The 7061-nt window shown below is 35.8% G+C and overlaps 1 protein-coding gene across 4 annotated transcripts in view; it reads left to right on the top strand.

Moving 5' to 3' along the window:
* Nucleotides 1–7061, top strand: part of EML4 (EMAP like 4) — a 157759-nt gene that overhangs the window by 77304 nt on the left and 73394 nt on the right. The gene's annotated exons all lie outside the window — the stretch shown is intronic.

Raw genomic sequence — 7061 nt, 5'->3', positions numbered from 1 at the left:
CAACCTCCACCTCCCAGGTTCAAGCAATTCTCCTGCCTCAGCCTCCCAAGTAGCTGGGACTACAGGCGCATGCCACGACGCCCAGCTAATTTTTGTATTTTTTAGTAGAGACGGGGTTTCACCATGTTGGCCAGGATGGTTTCGATCTCTTGACCTCGTGATCTGCCTGCCTGGGCCTGACAGTTTGTTCTTTATTATTTAAAATTAAGAATTTTTGTATAATCTACTGATTATACTTACAGGCTTTTTATGCTATGGTATTTGTGTGAACTTAGAATCTTCCAACTAGATGATAAGTTTACTGAGGGCAAGAACTGAATCATCTTTTTGTTTCTCTCATTTCATATTGAACATAGTTTGTAGGCATTTGTGTGTTTTTAAAATTAATTATGTTGTCAACAGAGAAATAAAATTATTATAGGTTAAATAGCTTTATTTTGAGCCCTCTGTGGTCATTAGCAGAATTCTGAAAAAATTAATTTAAGCTCTGAAGCTTACTGGCCCCATACAATGAGACTTTTAACTTTCCAGTATTGGGAGTTTTCAAAGTTGAGCCAAACAGTCATCAAGACCCTGTTGGTCTGAGTTTGGAGCAGATATAGTGTGCCTTTTCTCTTTCTTCAACCACTGAGAAAGAATTTATAATTACCTCTGATTAATCAAGTATTTGAACATATCATTTGATGTCTCTTACTGATTTATTGGTAGAGTAGATGAGGATAGGCATGCTTATGCCCATTTTGGCAATGGGAAAAGTGAGGACGTTTATTGGGTTGCCTTCCTACTGCAATAAGTCAATGTAAATTATTAACCTAGGGAGGAATTTTATATAACCCCCAAATTCTAACTGATTAGGAAGTAGTGCAGTCAGCCAACCAGCAAATGAGAAGCAGATTTAGAAGAAAGATTGTGAATTCAGTTTCTGAATGTTGTTTGGGGTGTATATGGTATGTAGAGATATATATTGGTAGCTGAATTACATATGGCTCAAGTGCTTGTATGTTAGTCTTGGCTAGCAACAAAAATTTGGGAATGTTCCACTTATGGATGATAGTTGAGGCCATAGAGGATGTAAAATGAGAAGGCAGTCTGGGATAGTTCCATTGGGAACTCCAGCATTTCAGCATAGCACAAAAAGTGATTCACATTGCCAGCTGCTACGGAGATGTCAAATAAAACAAAGACTGAGAGATTTGGCATTTACGGCAATATTAGAAACCTCCAAAAGCAATTTTTAGTTGAGTAATAGAATTGCAAATCAAATACCAGTATTTCGAGAAACAACAATTAAGGAGAATTGTAGAATTGAGAGCAACAAATACAGCCACTCTCAAAAACTTCACCTGAGTGGAGGAAAGTGGTAATAGCTAGGAGAGGATGCTATGTTGAAGGCCAATTTTAATTAGTTTTTAAAATTTTTTTAAAATATGTGGTGGACTTGAGCACAAAGATAGGTTAAGGACAAAAAGGCAGTAGAAAAGAAGACCGATATGGGGAAATGGGGTGGTAATTGATGAGGCAGGTATCCTGAGAATTTAAGAAGGGATCTTAGAGCAAGTGAGAAACTATTAGTCTTAAACAGAAAGAAGAGTAATACTTCTAAAATACAATGGAAATATGCAACTGAGTGGAGTTTGATATATATATTCATAGTTGTCAGGGTTGGAAGTTTCAGTCGTTATCACTGTCTTGTGAGGACTACAACTTCTAGCCCTGACAATGTGAATATATATCGAGACATTGATAACCTTTAGGAGCAAAGACAGGTCCTCAGTGATAGAAAAAAGGGAATATATGTTTGGAATGGTTAAAGTGGAGAATGGAAGACTGTAAGACATTTGAAAGAGATGCTGAGAGACCCTGAGGGTATGGAGGCAGGAAACTTATCGTGGAGGAAAGGTGTGTATCATTCTGCCCCTTTTTGTGATTCCCACTTTTTTCCCTCCCAGCCTCACATACTCTGGGTCTGTGTATTTACAGTGGAGAGTTAGATGAAAGGCAGGATTGATCTTTTTCATTAGTGATAGTAAGATAAATATGTCCATGACAAAGTAAGGGACCTGAGGGTTTGGCAAAAGACTTGATGGAAACCACCTTGATGAGTGATGTTACATTATGCATTATTTATTTATTTATTTTGAGAATCAACTTTGAGGACTGCCAAGATCAAGCCAGAAAAAGTTTTTATTTGGTTATAAATTGATTTTTATAGGGGGATTTTGGAATTTTAGAGTTCAACAAGGAGCTAGATCAGTTAATGTATATGGACTTTATAAGGAATATAAGCTTTGTGTAGAGAGAGAAGAACAAGTTTCTTATCTATAGGATAGAGATTCAGAACATGAGGGTACATGTAAGTATTTTAAAATCTTTAATAGAAAAATCATACAATGTTTGATTGCTATTCACATTTTAAAAGCTTATTTTAAATAGCTTATATTAGTGTTTTGTTTTGTTTTGTTTTGTTTTAACCTTTTAAGAGACTGTCGCTGAGGTTCACTGTAATCTCAAACTCCTGGGCTCAAGTGGTCCTCCTTCCTCAGCCTCCAGAGTAGCCAGGACTACAGGTATACACCATTATGCCCTGCTAAAACCTTTTTGTTTTTTGTACAGGCAGGATCTTGCTATGTTGCCCAGGCTGGTCTCAAACTCCTGGGCTCAAGTGATCTGCTTTGGTCTTCAAAACGTTTTTAATATGCTGAAACAACAGTACATTGTAATTTTATTTAAATTGAGAAAAATGTTAAAGATTTTTTTCTCTCATATTTTATCTACTAAAGTATTTCAGTAAAGCAAATTCTGAAATATTTTAAAGAAATTTAAAGATTGCTTTTTTCCAGCATCTACGCAGTATTTTATAGGACACATGAGTTATTTAGCACGTACTTCTAAATGTCATGAAATATAAATACTAGCTATAATTAACTAGCTATAATTCCTGTTCCCCAGGAACCTATGTTTTTGTAAGTTGTCCTTTCTGGTCCTTTTCTAATTATGCTTAGTCATAATTTCTGTGTCTAAAGTGAGTCTAGGATCAGTTTTGTTCATGGCTCTTTAGTGAAGGATTACCCACTTCTGGAGCCACAGAGCCATTTCTTTGGAACTTTTTCTTTTCACATAACACTAACTCTTAATTTTTTTTAATAACCTAATTAATTAGAGAGATCCTTTTTTTTTCCAGTTGATTATAAAATATGCTAAGGTGGTTCATTCTTTGAGTTACTGTGTTAACTGGGACACAGGCAGTCTGTGGATTGATAAGGGTATTGCTTATATAATTTGAGAAAATAATTACTTCATAGATGAGCATAATTCATGTTAATAGTTAATTACTGTATTTGATGGAAAAATGTGCCTAATTATGTTTCCATTATTGATATTAAGATATTGAGAGGAAAACATATGTAAAGTTTCATGTTATTGGCAACTCTGAACAGCTTTATCTTGGCGTTTATATATAGTATATTGTGGAAAGCAATTGGCATTTAAGTGACTTCACTATTGACATTTGTGTACAGCCTAAAATAGATCATCTCAGTTTTGATATTAAACAGGATTAATAAATTAATGGTAAGAAAATTTGGAACAAGCATTTTAAGCAAATTATTTTCAAATAAATCAAGTTTTTTATAACATTAAAAATGTTAAATTTTTTTAAAATGTTAAATTTTTTATAACGTTAAAAATGGACTTAGCTTGTAGGGATTTGTATTTTTTCTTCAATTAAAAAGTTATTTTTTATATTATAGACAGCTTTATGTGTGATTTTTTTTTTTTAGCCCTTTGTGAAATTAGTATTTATAGTATTCAGTATCACATAAATTATTGACAGGAAAATGATCATTATCGTCTTAAGGTGTTTACATTTTCTAGAGGATTTTTCTTTAGAGGTCAAATTAAATTTTTATGGATAAATAGGGTAGAACGCTTTTATGAAACTGTGGGTCAAAGGACAGGTCAGCTTCCCTGTTGCTGAAGACAGCTATCATGGTTTTGTTAGATGGTGGTGATATAGGGGGTACATGAGTTGTCATCAGATATGACCAAAACTAAATGTTAGTGATGTATGTGCTGAGGGCTTAATGAAATTCTGCTCTGTTGCTTCATAGTAGTATTACCATTCAGTAAATGCCAAAATCAGAAACACACCTAACCTTTCAATATGTTTAGTTGTCTTAGCTTATCTTCTCCAGTGTGCCAGCAGTATTTAAAGCTAAGCCCCGTTTTTTCTTCAGTAAATTGTGCAGGACACTTGACTGAGAAAATTTTCCCATTAGTTTTTAAGGTGGCCAGTCACTTAAATTTTTTATACACCTTCTCCTCTGTCAGAGAATTCTTTCCTTTTGACGGCATATGTTCATAATATATGCACCAGTTGCAGCTGAATCCTTGCCAAAAGAAAAAAAAATTACCTGTACTTTAGAGCAAAAGGGAAGGCCCAGAGAACACTGGCAGTTTTAGCTGCCAGGAAGATGAATTATGTCACAGCTGGTGCCTGGGAAACTCATTAGGACCTCTTGGGGTGACCAAATGAATGTAAGTTGAGAACACAGCCCAGTGGCGTTGTGTGAAGACAAGCTGTTAGTACACAATGCTATAGAAGTTAAAAAGTTAAATTTATCTGAAGGTGGCAGTCGTTTAAATCAGGAAACTACTCGTTAAGCCAAAGTCTGAAGCATTGTAATTGCCACTTGAGAAATGAAAGAACCCGAAGGCAAAAATTGAAATGTAGGAGTCAGTTCTCCAAAAGAAACATTGCTAATTATGTAAAATCTGGGATACTCTAAAGGCGCAGATGTATATCATTTAGCTCCTGCCCCAAACAACATTTGGGAGGAGAAGGGATTATCATAGGTTTGCTGTAATTGTTGTTGATAAGCACGTTATATTCATCAGCTTAGGAAGGTATGAATTTCCATGGTGGGACCCTTACACTGAAATGACTGGCAATTATGGAAGGGGATAAAGGAGTGTCTCATTATTTTGTGTATACAAGTATAGTCATGCATCGCTTAACAACAGGGATATGTTCTGAGAAATGCATCTTTGGGCAATTTTGTCCTTGTTTGATCATTATAGAGTATACTTACACAAACCTAGATGGTATAGCCTAGTATGCATCTAGGCTGTATGGCATAGCCCAGCAGTCCCCAACTTTTTTGGCACTAGCGACTGGTTTCATGGAAGACAGTTTTTCTGCAGACTGGGGTGAGTTGGGGGAGACATTGGGATAATTCAAGCATATTACATTTGTTGTTCTAGTCTTATTACATAGTAATATATAATGAAATAATTATACAACTCACCATAATATAGAATCCGTGGGAGCCCTGAGTTTGTTTTCCTGCAACTAGATAGTACCATCTTGGGGTGATAGGAGACAGCAATAGATCATCAGGCATTCAATTCTCATAAGGAGCATGCAACCTAGATCCCTCACACGCACACTTCACAATAGCGTTTGTGCTCCTGTGAGAATCTAATACCTCTGCTGATCTGACAGGAGGCCAAGCTCAAGCGGTAATGCAAGTGATCGGGAGCAGCTGTAAATACAGATGAAGCTTCACTCACTTGCTGGCATCTCACCTCCTGCTGTGCAGCCTGGTTTCTAACAGGCCATGAAGGTACCAGTCTGTGGTCCCTGGGTTAGGGACCCCTGGTATAGTCTGTTGCTACTAGGTTACACAGGCGGTTGTAACACAATGGTAAGTATCTGTGTATCTAACAAATCTAAACACAGAAAAGATACAGTAAAAAGATGGTATTAGAATCTTCTGGGACCAGTGTTTTATATGCAGTCCATCATGGACCAAGATGTCATTATGCAGTGCGTGACTGTATATTGGCAGGTATTTGCCTCAGACCAGGTAGGAATTGCCATTTACAGAGTGCCATTTCTGTATGACAGTCAAATGCTTGTCATTTCCATTGAAAATACACTTTTAAGTAGTGGCCACAAGTTGAAAGGCCTAAGGGTACATCTTCCTGTTAAATAAGAGGAAGGCAGAGTATACAGATAAAATTCCAAATGGAGAAGACAGAATTTGATGGAGTACATGTAGTCCTCAATCTTCTCAAAGAATGAAGCAAGAGTAATCAACCGATTGAGAAAAGTGACGAGTTTGAAAATGAAGAGTAGAAGTATACAGTTGGAGCTATAAGGCATGCGATAGAGAATTAGAGATAAATAAAAGTTTTGGAATATCAACTAAACTATCTCTGCCCTTCTTCTGATCAAAATTTTAGCCATATTAAGGGCCTCAGAAATATTTCTTGAAAATGATCTATTTTTTGCCTCTTTTTGGAATTGTTTTGAATTTTTTTTGTACATGTCTTTTGGCATATATATTTGTTGCTCCCAATAGATCATAAACTATTTGAAAGCAGGGACAGTCACTAACATAGTCATCCCAAGGCTAGCTGAGAAACCAATTAATTGTTTGTAAATTGAATGCCAGAAGAAGTTAGTTACAGAAACAAGAAGTTGTGATAAAAGAAAATTACAGTTTTAGAGAGACTGGTTGGGATAGATGCAAGAATAAGAAGTTAATACGTACAGGAGCAGCCAGAAAGATTTCAGATTTTGAGCTTTGGAATATGCAGCAGTTCCTAGTGATAAGTTTACTCTGTTTGTCTACAGTACACTGAAATTTATTCATAATTAGGAACTATCAGGCCAAGATGTCAGTAAGGTCATCTACTTAAGACTCTCATCAAGGAGTCTAAACTGTAGTGATTAGCATTCTCTCGTCATGATAAAGTATAAAAGTTTTCATTGACCTTCAACCTGGCATCATGATGGTTTCCACTGTGATTCTTAAAACTTTGTTCACTTTTTCATTCATGCTACCTACCTCTTGTTTCAGATCCCCACCATCTTATTCTTAGACCACTAGCCTGAAATCTGTTCCTCACATAGCTACTAGAGGATGTTCTCTAAAATGTAAATTGAACTTTTCTTTTTTCAGCATAAAACCCTTTAGTGATTCTTTATTTTCTATAGGAAAAAATCTGCATCATCTTAATGCTACTTGCCTCTTTTTTTTTTTTTTTTTTTTTTT

Source organism: Cebus imitator, unplaced genomic scaffold, assembly GCF_001604975.1.
Source record: "Cebus imitator isolate Cc_AM_T3 unplaced genomic scaffold, Cebus_imitator-1.0 Scaffold172, whole genome shotgun sequence".
Lineage (NCBI taxonomy): Eukaryota > Metazoa > Chordata > Mammalia > Primates > Cebidae > Cebus > Cebus imitator.
This window is presented reverse-complemented; position numbering and strand designations above follow the sequence as displayed.